This window comes from Talpa occidentalis, unplaced genomic scaffold (assembly GCF_014898055.3).
Source record: "Talpa occidentalis isolate TD23 unplaced genomic scaffold, MPIMG_talOcc4v2.1 talOcc4.11, whole genome shotgun sequence".
In the NCBI taxonomy this organism is placed as follows: Eukaryota; Metazoa; Chordata; class Mammalia; order Eulipotyphla; family Talpidae; genus Talpa; species Talpa occidentalis.
In genome coordinates this window covers 16,164,651-16,189,230 of record NW_023601104.1, presented here as the reverse complement: position 1 = coordinate 16,189,230, position 24,580 = coordinate 16,164,651, and the positions used below count along the sequence as shown (strand labels likewise).

Here is a 24,580-nt window from a genome sequence, read left to right as displayed (position 1 = left end):
AAGGACTCTCTGTAGCAGCCTCTTTAGAAACATTGAGATCTTAGAAACTAAATATAGAACCAAGTAACTTGATGTTGGTGGTCGCATAGCAGCTTCTTCCAGAACACCATTAGCCCTGCCATCCGGTCAAAGTATAATCAAAAGGGAACAAGTGGACAAAACCCACGTGGACAATATGGGCAGTTCCAGCTGCCTCCCTTCCACTCCAGACAGAAGTGATACAATACCACAGAAGCATTTTTCTTTTTCCCATGAACTTGTTATTAGGTCAATGATTGTTCTGTTACGCCGTAAGCTGTTCATGGCCTCAGGAAATTCTGTCTTCTTGACAGAGGATTTTTCCTAGGGTTGGTTATAGCCAGTCTCCTCACTTGATGGAATTGTTGGAAAAGACGAATGAATCATTCATGGGCAATCCAAACAAGAGGCAGTCAGTACTGCAGTTACCTCACATTAGGGTGTCAGGACCACATTAGTCTTCAGCTAGATGCAGTATTCTTCTCAGGCGTGTCCTTAGCTGTATCACCCCTATCCACCTTCAGAAGTCAGCAAAGCTAGATCTGGACTTATCAGACTTAAGCATATGATAATTCATTCCCCTTCTCTCCCTTTGCACAATGGAACAAAATTGAGAATTGGCCACTTCAAAGTCTCTTCAACTCACTGCTTTCAAGATTTCAGCTATCATTGTCATGCAGCAATGCCTTCTGGATCAGGAAAACCTCACAGTCTAAGGACTTGATTTTCTGGACTGTTAGCTTGTATTCAAAGATGTTCCTTTCCCAAGCATGGCACTAAGCAATTTCAGGAAACGCTGATACAACTGTAGCAATTTTCCCCAATTTGTGCCTGACAAAGAACTCTCTTCAAAATTGAGTTGGCTTCTTTTCTTTTGTTCGAAAATGCTGGTAAACACAATTAGCCTCATTAACCTCAGTTTCTGTTTCATAACTGAAAATTAGCCTACAATCACTGGTTTGCTGGAAAGCAGAGATGTAATTAGTCTTTAACTGGCTGATATGAAAAATCTGCCTCTTCTTTAATTTCTCTGACATCTCAATGCATATGAAAACATGTCTGAACTCTCCCATGTTGGCATTGGGGACAGGAGTAAAAATAAATCAGGGATTTAAACCAAAGATCTCAAGCTGAGACATGAAAGCCGATATGGAAACTGGAGTTGAGGAGGCATTTGTCAAAGAGGCAATGATGAGAAGGTAGATACTATGTCTGTTCCCCAAAGCCTTCTAACTTGTCCAGGGAAGATTACTTGCATTACTGATAAATCTGTCACACATAGGAAAAATCAAATGACTATTTGCAAAAAAGATTGGGGGGGGGGTGGAAAAGTAGTTACACCCTTGGCACAGGTGAAAAATCCATCTCAGTCCTGGAAATCCCTATTGTTGACTTAACAATAGCTTCTTTGTGGGTAAGAAAAGAAAGTCACAATTCATGAGGTCCGGGCACTTGTTTTTTTGTTTTGTTTTGTTTTGTTTTGTTTTGTTTTGTTTTGTTTTGTTTTTTTTTCAGGATAGAACGTGAAGCCTGGAACTTCCAGGCCTTGTGATCAGACAGCTGGGATTGTGAATGCAATCCAAGGACCTCAGGACCATCATCCCTCCAGTGACTGTTAGCCCAAAGACACCGTCCAGTGCAGGAAGGATGAGGATTTTGATTTCCTTTGCTCAATGGATAATCTGCTGAGATGAAGGAAAAATAAAGTAGTGCTACCAAATCTTGGGTCTGACAGAGTGTGGCCTAAGGAGCTAGGCGTGACGGGCATCCATTGGGTGGAACCCATCAATCTGGATTAATTCACTGAGATGGCAAACCAAGCACACACAGTGATGTGGGCCTTTCTGGATTGTTCACTTTGAGGATGGCATGGTAGAGATAAATATCTCCGTGCTCAGAAATCTGGTTTTGGGAGGGGGGTGCCTGTTCTTATTTGAAGCAGAGATGACTGCAAGTAAATCTCATGGGGTAGTGGTATCCTGAACTGGGAGGTAGGAGATCTTTGTGGACCAGACATCTTTTCCTTTTTGGATCTCAGTTTCCCCCTTGGTGGACTGAGGAGTTTGCAGCTTCTAATCCCTATACCCCATGAGGCTCTGGTATTGTTTGGGTAAATATTAAGCAGAGCTATCATCCCCAGCCTGCACAATCAGCAGTTTCCTTTACATAGACATAATTCCTTTTTTGGTCCCTTTCACCTGCTCCCCACACTCGTTCATTCTCTTAGCTCCCACTAAAGGTTCTTAATGTCTGAGTTGTTACTCTGTAGACTTAGACAATGCCGCTGGAACGCTCATGCTCAAGGACTCTGAATTATCTCCCTGCCAGTGTGGACTCTGGCTGGAGGGCTATGAAACAGAGCCGAGCTGTTCTGTCTCGGTGCCCAAACTGCAAATGAGAAATCTTGTAATTCAAATTGAAGTTCTCCTGTGTCACTCCCTGCACCTCTTATCATGTCCCATAATAGTGAAATAAAATAGCCACTAAGTCAGGAAATATTTCAGGGCAGTAAAGTAGCTTTTATTAGACACCTCAGGCATCAGATTCAAATAAAGTAATGAGAGAGGAAATTAATATTATTTTCTCAGTGCTTGTTGGAGAAAGTGGTGTGTGACACTTGACTGAGTAGCACTATCTCTGAAACATCTTCCATCTCCTCTGCAGCATTGTTTAGGAAAGAGGCTCTGTCTATGCAATAACCAGGTCGGAAATGGTCACGTGGATGAGCAAGATAACAGGATCTAATTACTCAGAGCTCCCTGATAGAAGTGTCTGAGTTGCAATTTCTGTTTGAAGAATTTTCAGGAATGCACTGTTTAGGAACCACTATATTCCACAGAATGGCAGTGAAACACTTAGTTGCAGAGACATGGTTCTACTTGGCTGTCCCACCCTACTCCACCTTCCCTGGCAGCTATATGCCTCCCTTCTCAGCTATACACTTTCTTCATCTTATTTTCTAGTCATTTCAAATAAGCTGGTTATTTGACCAGAAACAGGGCACTCGCTCTTCCTCTAGAGTTCGTATCTTGCCTATTTCTTTTGGGCAATGAGACACAGAAAGGTTACCTAGCATTGTGGCAATTGTGGGAAATGGGAGGGGCATAAAGTAAAAGCAAACAATCAATATGAGAAAATCAACACTGTTTTTCTTCCACTTTCTCCAGAAAGGGATGAGTTATTTATTGATATTTCGTATGCCACCAATGTCCCCAGAGATTTTTGATGCAGTCCAATGTGATAGCATCTCGGTAACCCCTGCATGCTCCAAAATTTAATTTCTTGGCAAAATAACAATGGCACACCAGTACAAAAATCTAACTTGAGTGCTTCTCAGTTTCAGTAAAAATATCTGTATTCACTTGTTCCAGCTTTTTTTTCCAGCATCCAGTCAGATTATCTTCGTTTCAAGAAGGTATTCACTTCCGCGTCCTGTTCCAGGCTTGTGCTAAAACAGATGCAACGACCAGATTTGACTCTTTCCCGTGCACTGTTGGCCCAGCTCAGTGGAGTGCAAACTGTAATCCATAACCCCAGCATCTAAGAGGCCTGTGCCCACAATGAACCCTCTTTCAGAGGGTAGAGGATGACCACTCCTTCAGATCAGTTCTGGCAGTTGACATCATAATGGTCATCTTGAAATTCTGAGCCCTTTTCATTAAACTGCGTTGTTGGCAATCTGTGCCCATACTCAGAATTTCTCCCTCCACAGTTTTATTCATGTTTTGCTTTGACCAGAAAGTCCTCTTGTTTCCACTGCCTGTAATAGTCCTTGTCATTCTCCATGGTTTTGTTGATAGACAACTTCCTCAGCAAAACGTGGTATCAGTTCAATTGTCACAGTAGAAGTGAGTAACAACCAAACTGCAGTGGCGCACAGCAGTGAATGTTTATTGTCACAAATCTTACAGGTTAGCTGCATGGCTCTTTGGTCTCATTAGGGTTCACCGTGTATCTGCAGACTGCTGTAAGGGAGCAAAAATTTGCACCCTCAAAAATTGTCTTTTCAGAGCTCCTGTATAGCAAAAGAGGCAGTAACCAAAACAAAGAGGGACCCCACAGACTGGGAGAACATTTTTGTACACAACACTAATGATAAAGGACTGATCACAAAAATCTACAAAGAGCTGAAGAGTCTCAACAAAAACAAAGAAGATAATTCAGTCAAAAAATGGGCAGAAGAGTTAAAAAGGAACTTCTCCAAAGAGGAAATGAGAATGGCCAACAGGCATATGAAAAAATTGCTCAGCATCACTTGTAATCAGGGAAATGCAAATCAAAACTACCATGAGATACCATCTTACACCAGTGAGAATGGCACATATTAAAAAAACTAGCAACAACAAATGTTGGCGAGGATGTGGAGAAAAAGGAACTATCCTGCATTGCTGGTGGGAGTGCAAACTGGTCCAACCACTATGGAGAGCTGTGTGGAGATTTCTCAACCTGCTAAAGATGGAGCTTCCTTATGATCCAGCAATTTCACTCCTAGGTATTTACCCAAATGACACAGAATCATTAATTCCAAAGGGCACCTGCACCCCTATGTTTATAGCAGCACTATTTACAATAGCTAAGCTATGGAAACAATCCAAATGCCTCAAAATAGATGACTGGATCCAGAAGATGTGGTATATACACAAAGAGATATTACTCAGCAATCAAAAAAGATAAACTCATGCGATTTGCTGCAACATGGATGGAGCTGGAAGGGATCATGCTCAGCAAAATAAGCCAGAAAGAAAATGAAAAATACCAGATGGTCTCACTCATAGCAGGAATCTAGAAAACCTAAATAAGGGACCAGGAAAAAGACTAATTATAAGAAAGTAAAAATCAAAATCAACAAGCAACTATAAACCAGACACACTCTATGGAGGGGTGGAGGGGAGGGGAGAAGCAAGGATTAGGGTCAAAATAAGGGGGGGGGGAATTGTATGGGGAATATAACCAATATGAAAATGCATAATGGTGTAAAAATGAAAAATGATGTAAAAAATATAAAATAAAATAAAAATATAAAAACAATTGTCTTTTTAGCAAGAGGTTTGTTTATTTCATGGTAGGAGCTCTGAAGGTTGGTGAGGTTGCTTTTGAAAAAAATGCACACTTTGAAAGGGTACGTTTGGGAAGACCTAATCTCCTAAACTCTTTCCAATGGTGTCTGCATACCTTCCTGTTGCTGTATTTGTTATGCCCTCCCTTAACTGACTTTCCGTTTCTCCCCTGACCTTTACCTCTCTTCTCATAACTAGGTTATTTATGAGGAAGTCTAAAGCCATGTCAGCAAGTTACCCAGTCATATTGCATCTCTCCCACATATACAGGAAGTATACTTATTATTAAACTTCCTTTTAATTTTTTCTCTTATCAATCTGTGTGATGTCATTTGATTACTTGCCAGCCTAAAAGAACCTAGAGGCTACAGGATGATTTCCTTTGTTCTCTGACAATGCTGCGTGAGAGCAGAAAGGTCCTCTGATCTTGGCCCAGCTCTCTCAGAGGGAAGGGATAGGCTGACTGGAACATGGCCTAGGATAGCTTCAGCTGGAACAACCCTGCTTCCTCCAAGTGGTCTCTCTCCCCCTCTAGCCGATTGGATTGGGATTTGCCTTAGGGTGGTGACAGTATTCTCAGAGAGGGAGGACACATGCAAATCCCTTGAGGCTTAGGTTTACAATTGGAACACCTTCCCTTCTGCCACTTTCTGCGGCCAAAGCAAGTCATAGACAAACTCAGATTCAAAGGGTGAGGAAGTAGAGACTAACCTGTGACTGAAGAAATTGTGAACTCACTTAGTGGCAGGCATGACTGGGAAGAGTGAACAATTGGGGAAGTTTTTGCCATCGATCTACTACCACTTTTATGAGTATCTGATTTGCAGTAGTTTTGATTATGATTTATTTTTCTGTTTTATTAAGCAATTAAAATATAATTTTATTTGGGTTCTTTATCTTCTTTTATGACTCCTTAAAGTCAGAATTTGTCTCATTTATTCCTTGTGTAACAGGGTGGTCCCCAGGAAAGGGGAAGGTTCCCTGCCCCATCCAAGGGAGGGTGGAGCTGAGCAGGGAGAGGAGAAGCTGCAGAAGAGACTGAGGAAGGAAGCAGGATGGAGCCAGGAGCCCTGGAGGAGGCGCGTGGAGCCTAGAGACACGTGAAGAAACTGCGCTTGCCTTTTGGTCGTGGACTGGGTGACACAGATGTGGGTGAGACCCGTGGGGAGGTGACCATGGCAGCTTTTATCTTGATGTTGATTTTGCTCTTTTCCTTCCGGGCTTGTCCGGTTGTTTGTGACCCTTTTCTGTGGGTCCCCACTGGAAGATGCTTTAGACTTGTAGCAGGCTTTGGGGCCTTGTTCTGGGCCAATCCCATTTGGATGGACTTTTACCCACGAGGGGACGGGTAACTCTGGATGCTTCATTTAGAAACTAGACTCTTTGCCTTACCTGTATTGTCTCCTAGTTTTATTAAAGTTCCTTCCCATTAAAGTCTCCTATGTTTTGTGTTGATGCGGCGGATGGCAGAACCCATGTAGAATAGGCAGGTTTGTGGGGTTTGGGCTGCCCCTCTCCCTGTCCTATAACACTTGGACTTCAAGTTGCTTAATTTGATGACTTGCTCCTCTTGAGGATTAGGTGTATTTAGGAAGAGAAATAAACCAGGCATGATAGAAAACATAGGCTCACAGAATTTTAAATCTGGAATGACCTCAAAAGCTTATTTCATACTGTTTTGCATGTAAGCTGCCCTAAAAAGAAAGCCAATAAAAAAAAATTGTTTCAAAATACAAAGAAGTCCCTCCCCCAATCAATACCTGTTGCAAACCATGGGCTTATCCACACACCCTAAACCTCCAGCTTTAATTTTTCAATTTCTTAGAGACAACAGCCATTTTCCCATCTCTATCTTAGTCTACCTTACGTTTCCAGGCAAAGGATCTAAAAACCAGCAGAACTTTTCTGGGGTTCTAGGGCCAGCCACCTGCCACCACAAGTGCAAACAAAAGGGTGTTTGGTCCAGCAAAAGAAAGAAGAAAATATTTCTAAAAAATAGGTTTGAAGGAGAGAGAGAAAACCAGCAGGCTAAAGGGCAAGGGAGTGGAATCAGTTACCAACGAGGCTGGGAGGTGGAGTTGTAACTACAGGAGCTGGCAAGGTAGGGCAAAGGCAGGCTGCTGCTGAGGTTGGGGCTCCCCACCCCAGGGGTTGGGGGTTAGGGGGGATTAGAGAAGGTCCCCATCCCAGTGGCTTGTCTCCCTTCCATAATGACTCTAATGAAAAAAGGACAGCGCTCAAGTGCCTTGCTTCCTTCTATAGGCTCACAAATGGCTGCTCAGCTCTGCCCTTCCCAGCAACCCCCTTGCTCAGAACATCAGGGGAAGTTCAGACCATGGCCCTGCATAGGTGTATTCTGGTCAGGCTTGGGTAGTGTCCAGACTTCAGGGGCCTTTTCTGACCTCTCATCTGCACCAGGATGCCCTGACACCTCCTCTTCTCACTGTGATTCAACTATACACTTGGTTGTTCACAATGGCATCAGCTCGGCATTCCAAGTAGAGTCTGAGTGCAAAAACAGTGCTTTGCACATAGTAGGTGCTCAAAAACTGCCTGGTAGAACTCAAAGGTGCAGTAGATTCTTTTCACTTTAGTGTCTCATTTGAAAGGAGGCTTTCCTGGAGGACTACCTTGTGATCCTGGAGGGAATTCTGACTCTGGGATGTCTTCTTTATCTTCCTTCCTGAAACAGGGCTTCTAGAGAAGTCAGCTGCCTCAGACCATGAGCCACTGCGTCCCCACCCCCATCTGCCATCCAGCATTTTGGCCAGAGCTGTTTTTAGGCAGAAATCCAATCCAGAGGGGGTGAATTCTGCTCTGAAGAAAAAGAAGGTTGGGTTCTATATTGATTCATTCATCTTAAGAGCTCTCCACTCTGCAGAATGGATTCAATTAATATTTCAGGTTTTTAATGAAACTTATTCTCACCGTGGCTTTTTCTGTCACCGTTTGAGTTTTAGGTTTGTATTGAAGAAGGTCTTTTATCATCAGAATATGCCCTCCTAGTTCTTCCCGGTTGGTTTAATTCCTCAGTCAAATCACTGAGAAAGAAAAGCTTGTTTTTCTTTCACTTGGAGAACAGTTTTTAAAGAAAGCCATATTTAATCTGTAATTCAGTGCCTTTTATTGTTACCTGTAGGTTACTAGGTTTTTAATGAGTGTACAACCCAAAATTCTCTCAGATTCTTCTGGAATAATTTTCTTTGGATCAGTTCTTGCAACGGTTAATATTTTATGTGTCCATTTGACTGGATCACAGAGGGCCCAGGTATTTGGCTAAGGATTATTTCTGAGTGTATCTGTAAGGGTGTTTCCAGAGAAGATTAGCCTTTGAATCTGTAGACTAAATAAAGCAAAATGCCCCACTCAATGCCAGTGTGCATTTTCCAATCCCTTGAGGGCCTAAATAGAACCCCTGAAAATAGAAGGGACAATTTTCTCTCTCTCTCTCTCTTTTACAGCCCTCCCCACCCACCCACATACCCCAGGGTAGGAGGGCTGAAGCATTGGTCTTTGGCCTTTGGACTCAGTGGAATTTGCACCCTGGCTTTCCTGTATCTCCAGCTTGCAGATACTAGAGTGTGGGATTTCCCAACATACATAATGATGTAAGCCAATTTCTTATAATAAATCTCTCCTTCCCAGTGTGCACGCATGTGCATGAGTGTGTGTGCATGTGTGTGTGTGTGTGTGTGTGTGTCTCCAACTGGTTCAGTTTCTCTGGAGAATCCTGGCCAACATAATCCCTTATCATGATGTGACTGTGGCTTTATAACATTAGGACAACTTGATGTCTGGTCGCCTCTGGGCATTTGTCCCTGATTACCAGTATTTCTCCATCAACAAGGTCAACAGAAGTAATTAAATTGATAGCCCTGCCTGCCTTCTTACCCAGTCTACTATTCGCTATGATTTTTAAGATTCTATCTTTCCAGATTTGAATCTTCCCTAAAGCTTAGTCTTTCCTATCAGAAGAGGACAGTTTCCACTTAGTCTTTTTAAAAAGGAAAAAAAAAAATTCCCCTCTCCAAAATCATTTATTTTCTTTTCCCTAGTCGGGTCTATTTGAAATATGGAAATTTTATATAGTACTCTCTTAAGGCTGGCTAGAAATGGTTATCACACCTGCAATCTAGAGTGATAAATTACTGGCTAAAATCTTTGCAACCGTTTATTTCAAAACATTTTAACATAAAATCAAATAGGTGGGGCCTCCCTGGTGGCACAGCAGTTGAGCGCTGGGTTTCGAAGCTGCCCGCAGCCTCTGCAGCATCGGTTCAATCCCCGGCTGCTACCCGGCCACCGGAGGAGGGTCCCACATGGCACGCAGACCTCTCCTGCCGCCCGCTGCTCCCCTCAGCAGTGTATTTTGTCAGCCTGACTGTTCTGCTCTCCGCTCTGGCTCTGGTGAATTCTCTCACCCTCCCGTACTTCTGACTATACCCAGCGCTTGTATAAATAAATAAATCTTTAAAAAAAAATCAAATAGGTGACCTTAATGTAACTTTTTACTCTGCTTATTATATCCTAGAGATTTCACCTAGAAATACAAACCTCTCCTTTATTTTCATTTGCCTTTATCATTAGAAAGAGACCTTTATTCTTCAGGAAGTTAAAGCAACATTGGTTGAGCAACCATTAGGTACTGATACCTGAATTAGGTACAGGGGAGCCAAAGACAGATGTCCTCAGGCTGTGCAGGAATATTTTGAGGGGCTCCCCTCCCCTTGGTCAGATTCCTGAGGTCAGAAGCCTGAGGTCCCAACTAGGAAGGCCTGGAGAGTCTGTCCCTGTCCCTCCTTCTTGCTCTCTCTGATTTCAGAATGACATTTGGGGCACTGGCTGTTCATTTAGTTACTGAGTAAAATATTGAACAGACTACTTTTCTATAGTTAGGAAGCAATTTTAAAGGGAAATACCTATTTTTCTTCCTCTGTGATTTTTGAATACTAGCCTCTGGTCCTTCCAAATGTATGCTTTCTCCTCTTCCAGGTAGAACAGTCTTGCAATCAGCAACTATGTTAGCTTCCTTTCTTTTTCTAGCTATTCTCGCTCCTCTTCTGAAAGTTATATTTTTCTCTCCTATTTTCCAGTCTTTCCCATGAACTGCCAGACACAGAAATTATTACAAGTCCCTGTAATTTCACTTTCTAACACCAATAAATAATCTATCCATCTCTAAGAGGTCTTGGTAATCTTTTGCTTCTTATTTTTAATTTTGTCTTTATATTTTATACATATATATATTTCATTTTCTGGTCTGGCTTCTTTTTTAACCTGGTTACCTAAATTTGGCCTCTCAGACTCACACTTCACCTCCTTTTCCTCTGCAGAGGCTCCTCCAGCCCCAGGCTCTGTTCAGAGCTGACTGCTTCTTCCTTTCTCATCATGGCTGCTGTCTGCCTCACTGCTTAGCTCCCAGCTTCTCCCAGACTCCAGTTCAGTTACCTCCTATGACCTTAACTGCTTCTCCTCTCCCTCTCTTTTAAATTGCTGCGGCATGATTTTAATACTCAACAAATACCCAGCTAGGCACTATTTTTTTTATTAAGGTATAATTGGCATACATTAGTTCAGGTGTGTAACATAATGATTTGATATTGTATAAATTGTGAAATGATGACCACAATAAATCTAGTTAACGGTCTTCCCCATACATAATTAAAATATTTCTATCTTGTGATGTGGATTTTAAGATCCATTCCTCTAGCAGCTTTATAATACACTATTATTAACTATTGTCACCATGCTGTAAATTACATTGCTGTGACTTATTTATTTTATAACTAGAAGGTTATATCTTCTGACCATCTTCACCCATTTCACTCACCACCAATCTGTCGTCTGCATCTATGGGCTGTGTGTATGTGTGTTTTAGAATCTCCTCCATCTCTTGCTGTACTCACTGAATTACTCTTCTCATCTAACTATGCAAAACAGAATTTTAAGAACCTGGAAAGCCTCTTTATCCACCTACCCCATCATTAGTCAATATCACCACTTATTGCAGTGAAAATGTTGAGGGAAATGTTAGCCGTGCCAACATGTCTGCTCAGTGTCCTCTCTCTATTCCCAACATCCTTCCTTTTTTTTATCAGCCACTGGGAAACTTGTAGCATGCAAAGAGATCCATGTAATATGCCCTTTTGCCAACTCCAAACTCACAGAAAATTTATAAGAAGTCTAGAAAAATATCCTGTCTACTCTTGACCAGAGTCCCACTTAGGTGATGCAGAATCTCAGCAAATCTCAGCAACATCTAGCAGAAGGTCCATGCTGGGAACCCCAGTAAGCCTCTTGTCAGTCTCTATAATCTTTCAACCTGGAAGAGTTCTTAAAGCTTTCCTACCTCCAGGACCTTGACATTTTAAAGATTGTAGACCGATCATTTTGTTGAATACTAGCCTCTGGTCCTTCCAATTGTATGCTTTCTCCTCTTCCAGATAAAACAGTCTTGCAATTTGTCCTTTCCAGGGCTTCCTCATGATTAGACACTGATGACATATTTTGTGACGGGAGTATGGCAGATCCTATGTTCTTGTTGGTATATCCTGTCCCGGCGCACATCTATTTGTCCTGTTGCTACTTGTGTTAATTTAGATTCCTTGTTTGTAATGGCATCTGCCAGGTTTCTTTGAAATGTCTTTTTTTTCTTGTGATTAATAAACATATTGTGGAATGCTATTTTGAGACAATATAAAATCTTGTTCATGATTCACTTTCTACCCAAAAATTTTAGCACCCTTTGGTATGTTTCATCCCTGAATGAATTTTTACTGTGTTAGAAATGGTGGTTTTCCAATAAAATCATTTCTGCTACATTTATTAGTTCATTTCCTATACTAAGAAAAAACTTTCTCTTCCCACTTATTCCCAACTTAACTTTTCATTTATTGAAGTCAGTGTGGACTCATGGCTTCCTACTATTTCAACATATTGTAATCCATTCTTATTATTTCTTTTGATGTTCAAATTGTCTGTGCTGGACCAGTGGAAGTAGCTACATATAGAGCTTTTGGCATGGTTCCTTATCCTTTCCTTTCCTTATCTAAAAGATTTCCTCTTTTCTATCTTTTCCTTACTTTGATTACAGAAATGTATCACAGACTCATCTAGTTGTTTGTCAGACACATCCCTGAGGAGTCAGTCATTTATGTATTTAAGCGTGTATGTGTGGTGTGTGGTCATACACACATATTCTATATTTATTCTCTTTCTATTTACATCAAACATCATGAGCACTCAAGGGTACTTCTAATTCCAATCCCAAATCATAAAATTTATTCTAGCTTTCCCCTCTTCCATATTTATCCCTTTGTTCCCTGTCTGTGAGAACCCCGGTTCTCAATAGCTCCATCTCCCCGTATGTAACCAACCCAGGACCCTTCTGGCTGCTACTCTTCTTGTTGCAAACCGAACCCCTGTTTGGACCTGCCTCTTTCAAGTCGCCTCCATATTTAGGTCTGTTTTAATGGCTTTTGATCAAGAAAGAAAGAAACCAATAAATGCTTTTTAAAGAAGGGGATAGGAAGAACAAAAGGGCAGTGCTTAGTTTTAATCCAAATTATATTTCTTTCATCTTTCCTTTAATTTAGATAATTGGGCCTTTGTCATCTGTGAAATTATTCTAAAGAATTGAAAATGTCTTTGAGGGCCTCCCTGGTGGTGCAAGGGGTTAAGACACAACCTATGAAGCTGTCTGCAGCTGCGGTAGCACGAGTTCGATCCCCAGCCAGGGAGCCAACCCACATGTCCCAGCAGACCTCTCCTGTCTCACCCACTGCTCCCCTCAGCAGTGTATTTCAGTCAATCTGCCTTTTCTGTTCCCCACTCTGTCTCTGGTGAATCCTCTCACCCCCCGCAACTCTGGCCTGTACCCCAGCTCTTGTATACATAAATAATAAATAAATCTTTTTAAAAAACCTAACAAAAGTCTATGAAAAATAAATAAATAAATATGTCTTTGGCTATTTTTGCTCTAATATTTTTATTTGCTTGATGGTATGGGCAGTCTCTCAAATGGTCATTACTCAATTGCCTTTGACAATGGATAGGAGTAGGAGAAGCCCAGTTGAGTATTGTGAAGATAATAATTTCTGTTTTTATCAAAATGGGTTATGTGTGAGGCCACCCCCAAATCTCAATGCCCTACCATGGTGACAGTTTAGTTTTTGTTCATGCTGCATGCCCCAAACTGTTAATTAACTAGGAATCTAAAGAACTTACATGTTTAGAAGCTTCATTTCTAAGTGTGTTCCTGTGATTTCCATAGTTGTACGGAGAGAGTGAGGAATTACACTCTGGTTTTTAAAGTTTCTACTGGGAATTGAAGCACATCATTGTTTTCTCACATTTCATTGGCCAAGGCAAATCACATGACCACACTACCTAGGCCACAGAGAATCACATTCCTACTTGAATAGAGTAAAGTATGAAATGTCAGAGAACAGTACTAATGACCCCAAGATGTCATTGAAAATGACATCTAGGCCAAGGCTCAGAATTAGGCTCTGCCCTTTACAACAAGTTTGATCTTGTATAGTCTCTCTATCTACGAGGTAGAAATACCTATCATATGGGTATTATAAAAATAATAGTAAAAATATCGTACAGAATGTAAATACTGTAAGAAAGCATCATAACTATCCTTTCTAATAGCCATATCCTCAAATAGCAGATAACCTTTCTGGATCTACTGTGTGACTCAACGGATTCTATATTCTAGGTGATTATGAGGATTATCTTTTTTACTGATTATAAAAGTAATAAATGGCAAGAATTGAGAATTTTCCCAATACCAAAAAAATCATTAAAAATTACAAAAACAGTTGTCTCAAATAATATTTATCTGTTGGTATGCGATATATTTACATATATATATATACATAGTTTAAGTTGTTGAAGTCATACACAATCATTTTTGCATGGTTTCAAATTAAAATTTGAATGTACATATAATTTTTTCCTATATTTTCATTTAACCTTAAATTCTTAATATTTTCTCACATAATGACAAATTCTTTTAATATCATTTTTCAGGTCCACATAATGTTTCATAATTAATTAAATTTTTGCTGATCGCTGGGTGTCTAGGTTGTTTTCACATACATGATATTCATGCTAATTTAATTCTATTAAAGAGAAGAATTCCTTACTTCATACGTGCTTGTCCTGGGCCTTGGATTCACTCTTCATCCTTTTCTGCTCTGCTCCCTCTTGTAGGATCTAGGGTCATTTGGCTTCTGGCTGAACTCACCTAGTGAAAGGTATTAACAGGAGATTGCAAGGGCGGACGAAGAAGAATGAAGTACAGCTATTTCTCCCCTCCTCCTCTGTCTTGGATGGTTCTCTGGCAACCACACCTCCTCCTGGGCCACACCTTTCACCAGAGGGGATCCCCACCTGATCCAACCCCTTGCCTCTGGTAGCACTTCCTCCTTTCATCCCTCTGGCCTAGATATCACATTGACCTCCTGCTGTTGCTAATCTCTAGCTTGTGTCAGCATCTCCTGTTTGGGGCTGAGGGTCCTCTGCTCCCCCATCTCTTGGGTTATCAATTCCCTTCACTAAATTCTCTTTATTGGAAATATTTGGAGAAGTTAATGTTTTCCTGGCTCAACTTTTGCTCATTCACATATTGGACCACTACGGTTTCTATGACATTACCTTTCTCCTCAACTCTGGCCTGACTTTATGAGGGACACTCAGTTCAAGAAATAGAAACCCATCAAACAAACATACAAAGAGGCAGTGATTAAAATGAGCAACACACATTACCCAAATGAAAGAAGTACAGCTGGGACTCAGGAGAGAATGACTTTCAAAACTGTTCTCCCTCCATCTTTTACTCTGCAAAACAGAGTAAACGGAGAAAGTGGTACCCAAAGCCCCAATTCTGCCTAACTTCTCAAACCCAGTAGACAACATGAACTAAGTAAATGTGTGTTCCTCCAGTTCTTATTATCAAGCCTGGCTTGTTTTTAAAGCTCATGCACTCAGCTGTTAATAGGAGCGAGGCGTGGACAAGGTCAGGTGCTCCACACTTTGCTCAGTTGCAGGGGGTGAGCAGAGTCTCTGAGAAAGGCCAGGGGTAGGGCCAGCACCTTGGCTATCATGTCTGCTGCAAGCCTATTATTTGGTGATGCTACAATCTGGAGTTTCTGTTTCTGGAAATGTGACATATCAGTGCTACAGAGAAACTTCACCCAATAGAAGACACAGAAAGCTGCAGGATAAATTATAAACCAGCAGCAACATCTTTTTAGTTCACTGCTGAACAACCAGGAAAGTTAGGGAGACCACCTGTGCCTGAAATGAAGGGATGCATCCTCTATGACGGGGGGCGGGGGAGGGGGCGTGCGGGAGGCGCATGGATCAAGGGATGGAGGCCAAGTTTTGGCGTTGGTCATGTTTTAGTCTACAAGCTTGGTGGTCACTAAACGTGCATCCATTTTATCACTTTTTAAACTAAATTAAATATACATGTTTGCAAAGATGGTATATTCAATAAAATAAATGAAATTAGTTTAATATCCATGAATTAGAAATACTTTTAAATCTCAGTTCATAAGTGGTCAAAGCTTACTTTTGAAGCAATAAATATTTTATAAATGTGTTTCTCTGGCTTTAGTTCTGTTATTGCTGTTACAGGAAATCATGCACAGCTGCAAATCTCCAGGTTTTTCTATTCTACTATGAAAATTCTTTGTAGAATGATAGCTATGAAATGCCTCCTTCTGCTTACTGCTGTGGTAGGAGGTTACTACAAGTTTCCTCATCTTTTTGATGAGAAGAAAGTAATCTGTGAGCGTCCTTATGACTCAAGGTCTCGATTCCATGGTCATTTCCTGGGTCACAACATCAAGCTTACCACCTGGCCGTAGCAGCTGCGGATGAAATATGTTCATTTACCATCTCGCAGGGCTTTTGCTATTTAATGTTTAATTCCAACTCTGAATGAACTCACTAGGAGATGTGTCCATGAGTCCTGGGTCTCTCTATGAATCACTCCCTGTTGAATGAATCTCTCCTGCTCCTTTTGTCTAGAGTCCAAATGTCCATCCTCAGTCCTATGAAGTCCTCTAGACTCCCATTCCATCTCCTTGTAGTATTTTCAGATCTTTGTCTCTTGATATCCATAGTAATTGTAATATCCAGAGACCCTCTGCTCTTATATTAATTTACCAGGACAGTAAGTTCCTCATTTTAAGTGTTTATTTTTTCAACCCTACATCATTCACATTATCCCTTCAGTTTGCACAAAACCACTGCTGGAAGTCAGGCCATGGTTCTTTAATCTGGGTATCCCTCAAAACTTGTCATGTTTCCAGTGTTTCTGGCAATGGTCCTTCCCCAGGATTTACCTCTTGCCATGTGTTTTTGTGGAGTGTTTGCAATAGCGTGCAGGAAAGGAGCATAGTAACTAATGAGAGCTGATTGTTAAATAGCCAGAAGTTTTGTGAGTCAGTTGATAAGCCATCAGTAGCTTGAAACCAGTTATGGGGAGAGTATTTACATCATGGACACTGGCAAATCACATATATCAGGCCTATCCCTCCCACCCCAGAAAGCCAGTTTTCCAGCACATTACAGCATGTAGTTAAAATAAAAATGAAAATTAAAAAAAACATTTTTGTGAACATGGGTAATCAGTAAATTTTTATTATTGGGGCACTTAAAAAATCTTCTTCAAGAAGTCTCAGTTAAACAGTTTGTTCAATAAATGGTGTTGGGAAAACTGGACCACCACAGGCAAAAAATGAAACTAGACCGCTACCTTTCACTGTGCACAAAAATCAACTCAAAATGGATAGAAGAACTGGACATAAGACCTGAAACCATAAAATACATAGAAGAAAATACAGGTAAAACACTACAAGACATACATCTCAGTAACATCCTTAAAGACTCATCACCCAAAGCAAAGAAAGTCAAGGAAAAGATAAACACCTGGGATTACATCAAACTGAAAAGCTTCTGCACAGCAAAAAGGACATTAACCAAAATAGAGACACCCCACTGACTGGGAAAAAATTTTTGCACTCCATACAACTGATAAGGGACTGATCACAAAGATAAACAAAGAACACACACGACTCAACAAAAACAAAGTAAACAATCCAGTCAAGAAATGGGCAGAAAATCTTTTTTTTTTAATCATGTAATAATTTTAATTGCAAATATATTTATTACAACTTACAGATTAGTTAAGTTACATACACAAAAATAATTTTAACTATAAAATTCCAACAAATTGGTTACATTTAAATCACTGATCTGTAGAAGCCAACTTAGAAGTCTGCTAGTCCCTAACTTCACCTTCCTTAAATTATAAAAAAATAAAATCTGATAGTTTTGATTTCAAGTTAAAGATGAAGGGGTGCTATTATATTTCAACACTCAGAAAAGGAAATCTTACCTGTCTGTACAAGCCTTTCACATGCTAACAAGGATACTGAGAGCACCACTGCAAGACTTTGAATGAGTTAAGTATTCAATTAAAAAGTCCAATCTTCTTTTTAAGATTGTGGGGGTTTAAGTTTGCTCTAAAAACTACAATTGGGATGAAATTTGTTAAAATTTTGGCTTTCTCCTTCAGTCCAACTTTAAAATGGTCCTTTCTGTCCTTTTCATCCATCTGACCTCTTAAGAGAGTAAGTGGGGGAATTCTTGACCAAGCATTTACTCATTTGGTAGTAAGGCTGGAATCTCTGGGAACAAGTTTCCAAAATCCAACGTGTAAAAAAGGTATCCCATTTTCAAATTTGCAGAAGTGCAATCTTAAAAGACATTTCTCCAAAGAGGAAAATGGCCAACAGGCATATAAAAAAATGTTCAATATCCCTTACAATCAGGGAAATGCAAATCAAAACCACATTGAGATACCACCTTATACCAGTAAGAATGGCACATATCAAAAAAACAAGCAACAACAAATGTTAGCGAGGATGTGGTGAAAAAAGAAATTTCTCACATTATGGTGGGAGTGCAAACTGGTCCAACCACTATGGAAAGCTGTCTGGAGTTACTTCATCTACTAAAAATGGAGCTATCATACGATCCAGCAATTCCACTCCTAGGGACCTACCCAAAGGACACAAAAACATTGATCCAAAAGACCACCTGGGGACTCCCTGGTGGCTCAAGGGGTTAAGACGCAACCTATGAAGCAATCAGCAACCACTACGGCACAAGTTTGATTCCCGGGCAGCCAGGGAGCTACCCTGCCTTTGGTGAATCCTCTCACCCCCCACAACTCTGGCCTGTACCCCAGCTCCTGTATGCATAAATAAATAAATCTTTAAAAAAAAAAAGACCACCTGTACCCCTTTGTTTGTTGCAACACTATTTACAACAGGCAAAGCCTGGAAATAACCCAAATGCCCAAAAATAGATGACTGGATCAAGAAGATGTGGCATATATACACAATGGAATATTATTCAGCAATGAAAAAGATAAACTCATGCCATTCGCAGCAATGTGGATGGAGCTAGAAGGAATTATGCTCAGTGAAATAAGCCAGAAGGAAAAAGAAAAATATTAGATGGTTTCACTTATAGCAGGAATATAGGGGAACCAAATGAGACATCAGTGTGAAAAAAAATAACAACAGTACAAAACACAACAAAGCAAAACCAGACAATTACAAATCAGAGACACACTGCAGGGGAGGAGGAGGGAGAGGGATCAGAGGGAGGGAGGGAGCACAGGGGACTGAGGTGATGGTGCACGGGTGCATTGCTGAAGGAAATTCTTTGGGGACTACAGCTGAGGGGGTGGGGGGAAGCAAATATTGTTTAAAAATAAACAATGAAGTAAAAAATTTAAAAAAAAATTTAAAAAAAGAAGTCAGTTAAAAAGTTACCCAAACTGGTAAAATGATGCTCTGAAGGAAACAAAAAATGCAAAATTCTAAAGAAAAAAATTGATAGAGTGAACTTTACCATGATTTACAACTTCTTATTTAAAAATACTTTCATGGGCCTCCCCGGTGGCGCAGTGGTTGAGTGCTGGGTTGCGAAGCTGCCCGCGGCCTCTGCGGCGCCGGTTTGATCCCCGGCTGCTCCCTGGCCACCGGAGGAGGGTCCCACATGGCGTGCAGACCTCTCCTGCCGCCCGCTGCTCCGCTCAGCAGTGTGCTTTGGTCCTTCTGCCTGCTCTGCTCCCCGCTCTGGCTCTGGTGAATTCTCTCACCCTCCCGCGCTTCTGACTGTACCCAGTGCATGTATAAACAAAACAAACAAGCAAACAAATAAATAAATAAAATATGCCTCTAAAAAATAAAAAAAATAAAATGATAAAAAAAAAAATACTTTCATTAAAATGAAAAGGTAAGACAGAAACGTGAGAGCAGTCACAGCATGGTGAAGAGTTAGTAGCTAGAAGGTATCATAACTTTACATTTAAACAAATAATAAAACATAAACAATTCAGTAATGAAATGGGGAAATATTTGAATAGATGCTGCTCAAAAGCCAATATGCAAATGACCAACACTCGCTTTAAAAAGGCTCAACATTATTATCATCAGGGACTGGAAAATTGAAACCTCAATGACATGTCATTCTCAGCTACAAAAATGGCTGAAATCAAAGAACGTGGTCAGGATGTCGAACAAGCTGGGCCTCTCCTACTCTGTTGGTGGAAATGAAAAATGTTGTAACCACTTAGGAAAACTGTTTGGCAGTTCCTTATAATGGTAAGCATACACCCACTCTTTGATCCTGCAATTCTACTTTCACCCAAGAGAAATGAAAACCTAGCTACAAAAAGACTTACATAAGTATCACAATAGCCCCAATCTGGAAATTACTCAATGTCCACCAGCAGGTGGAGGAATAGACAAATTGTGGTATATTTATATAATGGAGTACAACTCAGCAATAAAAAGGCTCAAATTGTTTACACATGCAACATCATAGAAAATCTTATAAATCTGTTGAGCAAAAGAATCGGTGACCAAAGGCTATCTAAGACATGCTTCTATTTATAAGAAGTTCAAGAAAAAGAGAAAAACTAACCTTTGAAATCAGAACGCTGGTTGTTACCTTGCAGGGGATGGTGCTGGTTAGGAGGAATTGCGAAGAGACACAAGGCAACTTCCTGGAATGAGGGAAATATTCTAAGTTTTGATTGTGGAGTGGTTACGCGGGTATATATATTCATCAGAACTCATTATCTGCAGGTAATTTCAGCTCAAAAATAGTAATAAGGGGACTTCCTGGTGGTGCAGGGGTTAAAACTATCACCAGCCATTGTAGCACAAGTTCAATCCCTGGCCCACCACCACACCACATGTGCAGCAGACTTCTCCTTTCTCACCCGCTGCTCCCCTCAGCATTGGGTTTCTGTTGATCTGCCTGTTCTGCTCCCCACTCTCTCTGGTGAATGCACTCATCCCCGTACCTTTGACTTACACCCCAGTTCTTGTATGTATAAATAAATCTTTAAAATAATAATAATAATAATAAACAGGAAAAAAATCTGTTCCCCAAATAGGAAATTAAAGAAACAGAAGCAAAATAATTTCATTAAGTCTGCAGACAATGAAGTAACATTTTATCTGGTTTAATATAGGAAATATATATCATCAGAAGATAGCAAGCAGATGCTAGACCATGAGACAAAAAAAATAGCCGAAACAATTGAACCTCACAACAAACACCATTACACATTTAGCATGATATTACATTAAAGCTCTCCACCAATGTTTTTATTTAAGCTTAATGGTCCTCAGCAGTAGTAGTTTCTTTCTTAGCCTTAAAAAAAAAGTGGTTTGGCCTGTTTACTCATATTGGTGGAGACAAATGCAATAAATCATCACAACCTCCCACGCTCTCTGGCTGGCATTAAACTGCTGGCTCACAGTGTAGCCGGCAGGCCCGGCAGGCCCTGTACCTCCAGGCCTGTTAATTGCTGCGCAGCCAAGGAGATTTCAGGAGATTAGAGAAGTTAGGGAGTTGAGGAAGTCTGCCTAGGAATTACCAGAACTCAGAGGCAGCTCAGTCAGCATTTCTGAAACCACTTGTGGGTGATGCACCCTGCCTTTAAGGGGGTGGCCTCTGTACTTACACCTGGCAGTGCTTTCCATGCCTCCCAGCGCTCGATGGTCATGGAGCTGGTAGACATGGCCTCCTCCAGGCCCAGACTATTGGGTTAGCTTCGGCTTTAGCATTAAGGGCAGATAGCTGCGCCCTGACTGCCACACCTCCAGTACCTTCCTGGATCTGTCTGCTCATTCCCAGAGGCCCCAGGAGTTCTGGTGTCAGCATGGAATGAGAACACAACTCACCCCTAGCAGCATTGTCACCTGGTGGACCATAAACTGAAAGGCTGTTGAACTACAGAAGGATTGAACACAAGTAGATATGGCTATGGAAGAGCAGAGGTCCTGAGCGCCTGAGTTGGCGGCTGCCCCTCATCAGGAATCCTTGCAAGGGGGCTCTTTCCTCAGGCCTGGCTTCCTCATCTTTTCGCTGGGACCTATGCTCACCTTATTGAGTCCCTGGTCTTGGATCTGATCCTGAGGATGCCAGAGGAAATGCAAACCTCATTTCACCAGAGGGCAAGCTCAGCTTCACAGTTGCCTTACTATGCACAGTCATTTAGGCTCTTTTGTCTTGACAAGCCCCTTCCTTGACCCCTAAGCAAAGGTCCTTTGTGTAAGAGGCAGCACCTGCCTGCCCTGGCTCCTGGGTTCAGCGCATGTGGACGCCCTTACCCCTTAAAAAGCTGTGTTCAGTTTCATTAAACAGCAATTTTTTTCTTTGTTTTAATTCATTTATTATAAATTTTGAGTTCATTTTCCCAAGACAGGTACCACTTGGGTTACATGTTTGCAGAGGCTCAGAATTTCACAGGACGGAGTATAAGCTAGGGATAGATGGAGAGCGAGGAGATAATATACCTAATCCGTGTGGGGCCTGCTGGTCCTCTTGCCTGACCGGGGATCCATGCTTTGCTTTCTTATTTTCAGCTATTACTTTAGTTTCTCTATTTTATTTGGACACTAAGATGAAAAGGGTACAGTTTGCCTTCCTCTGGGTCAGCAAAGCCAATGCTTAGGAACTGAAGGGAAGGGCAGGAGCCCTGGGCCAGTGAGATGCCCCCTTCTGTAGCCCACGATGCACCCACATATTTGCATTAAATGCTTTGCATTTGGTAAATCATTTCCATGCTGACTTTCCTGCCTGATCCTATGTGAGGAAGTTACGGGGAGAATCAAATTTCTCCTTACTGCTAAGTTTAGCATCATCGTCTAATGCCTTTTGACCACTACTTTCTAGACCCTGGTCTCCTTAGGCAGTTTTGGAAGAAGTTTTGCCAAAATTTTTTGTGTAAAATAAGAAAACACCAAGTCCATTTGCTCTGAGTTCCAGCTTGAAGTGCCCTAGGTTTTCTAGTGTGGCAAACTCCTCCCCCACTAAGACTTCTGACCCACAGCCATGGCTGTCTTCTGGAAACAGGGTCACACGTGGCTGCCTGGGATGATGGGCCTATTGTCTGCAACCAGACAGAAGCAAACCTGGATTAGCATTTTCTTTTTTTTTTTTTTAATTTATTTATTTATGCAAGCAAGAACTGAGGTACAGGACAGTGGTGCGGGAGGTGAGAGGACTCACCAGAGACAGAGTGGGGAGCAGAACAGGTGGATCTACTGAAATACACTGCTGAGGGGAGCAGTGGGTGAGAGAGGAGAAATCTGCTGCGCCATGTGGGCCACCTCTCTGGCCGGCTGGGGATCGAACTCGTGCTGCAGTGGCTGCTGATAGCTTGATAGTGCTGTCTTTAACCCCTGTGCCACCAGGGAGGCCCCTGGATTAGCATTTTCAAAAAGGCTTACCCCAAAGATAGAAGTTTGTGACCGAAGAAAATACTACTGTTCGGAGCACTGTCAGACTGCTATTAGACATTTTCCCATGCATTTGTCCTACATTCTTGTGTCCTATTACAATATTTATATAAAAGCCAAGAACAAGCATGGGGCGTATGAAGTTCTGAGTTTACTAGTCTACTGTCTCTCTCCTACTGCAAGGAATTAAGAAACTGGAGCTGAAAATGAAAATGTTCACTAGCATTTTCTACATTAAGGCACCAGTGGAGATCGCAATAGCTCTTCCTTTTTTTTTTTTTTTTTTTTTAAATAAGTGGCACTAAGCATTGCAGACATCCAGCTCAGCTTGGGACAACTTTAAAAGCCCACCACCAGATCCCCACCAAGATAAGCAGCCCTCATGCTGTGGTGCTCCACCATCAGATAGAAGAGATGGCTGGGGCTGATGATAAGAAAAGAAGAGGGATGCTTTTATAAAAATAACATAATTTGGCTCCCTGAGAAAAGGAAAGGCAAAATGCAGGCTGTGTTTCTTCTCTCCCTTACTTGCTTCCCTAGGTAGAAGCATTAATAGGCTTAGTGCTTATTAAGGTGAAATCAAAATGAGAGAAAGACAGAGAAATTGCATGAACAATATTCCTAGAGACCTCAGGTTTGAGAGTTTCCAGCTGGCTCATTTGTTTCAAGAAAGGAGATTTAGGGATGGCCGAGCCCCTTTCTGCCTCCATTCAGCTTCAAAAAGAAAAGAGGCAGGAAATACACAGCTAATGTACAAGGTGTGATCCAAAATGAGGGCAACTACTCCATCTTTTCACTTCAACATTTGCTGAATGATGGTTATGTGCCCAGCTCTATGCTTGATTTAGAAATATATAAAAAGACTCGATGATTATAATTTAACCTCCCCAAAGATAAGGCAGATGAGCCAAGACTCATCTTTGTGAAAGAAAGATTTCCCATTCCAAGTCTCCTGAGCTCACTGGGATGATTTGAATGGATCAGATGCTGGAAACAGTTCAAATACCCCATCATGGTCATCGCCGAGACTCTGCCATGAGCTTGCTGCAGTGATTGTAGGATCAAGAAAATCCACTTAAATGTGGAGCTGCTTGTCTTTGCCTTTATCCTCCAACATCCTACATTCTGAATTGTTTGCACCACAGTGACATCTCTTACATCAAACACTAATCAAATCCCTCTCCCACATTCAACCTCAGTTTCTCCAGATGTATTGTTATAGAACCATCTGGTCCAAGTCATTCAGTCTCTTGACTGAGGCTCAGAGGCCTTGAAAATTTGTACAGGTTCATTTCAAGTCCCTCTGGTTTGGTCCCCCATCAAGTGTGGCCTAGTGTCCCGGTCTGTTATATCTGTAAAGACACCTTATTGAAAACAATTTCCTGGAAATACCAGCGTAATTGTCTTGTTTCCAGTTATTTGGAATTGTTTTTTATTTAATGAATGCAAAGCTTTCAGAAATATTGCGCATTTTTATTCAGTTCAGAATGGGCTGATGTCGGAAAAATTTGCAGGGATTCTTCCCTTTGCAGTAGAATCTGGTTCTGTGATATTACAAGCAGCTATAGGCAGCCATGTTATCTACATTGTCTTTTTCAAAGCCTGGTTCTGCGTGTATGTGTGTGGTTGTGTGTGTGCTGGGGCAGGAAAATT

At 41.3% G+C, this 24,580-nt stretch overlaps 1 long non-coding RNA gene across 4 annotated transcripts in view; it reads right to left on the bottom strand.

Moving 5' to 3' along the window:
- LOC119238588 (uncharacterized) overlaps positions 1-24,580 on the bottom strand; it is a 101,978-nt gene that overhangs the window by 38,112 nt on the left and 39,286 nt on the right. For 3 of the 4 annotated variants that reach the window (XR_008554125.1, XR_005123600.2, XR_005123601.2), the window contains 2 exons: positions 20,097-20,178; positions 14,231-14,331 (listed from right to left, as the gene is read on the bottom strand). This is a non-coding gene — a long non-coding RNA (uncharacterized LOC119238588). The remainder of the gene's footprint in view (positions 1-14,230; positions 14,332-20,096; positions 20,179-24,580) is intronic. The other variant, XR_008554126.1, reaches the window with a different exon arrangement.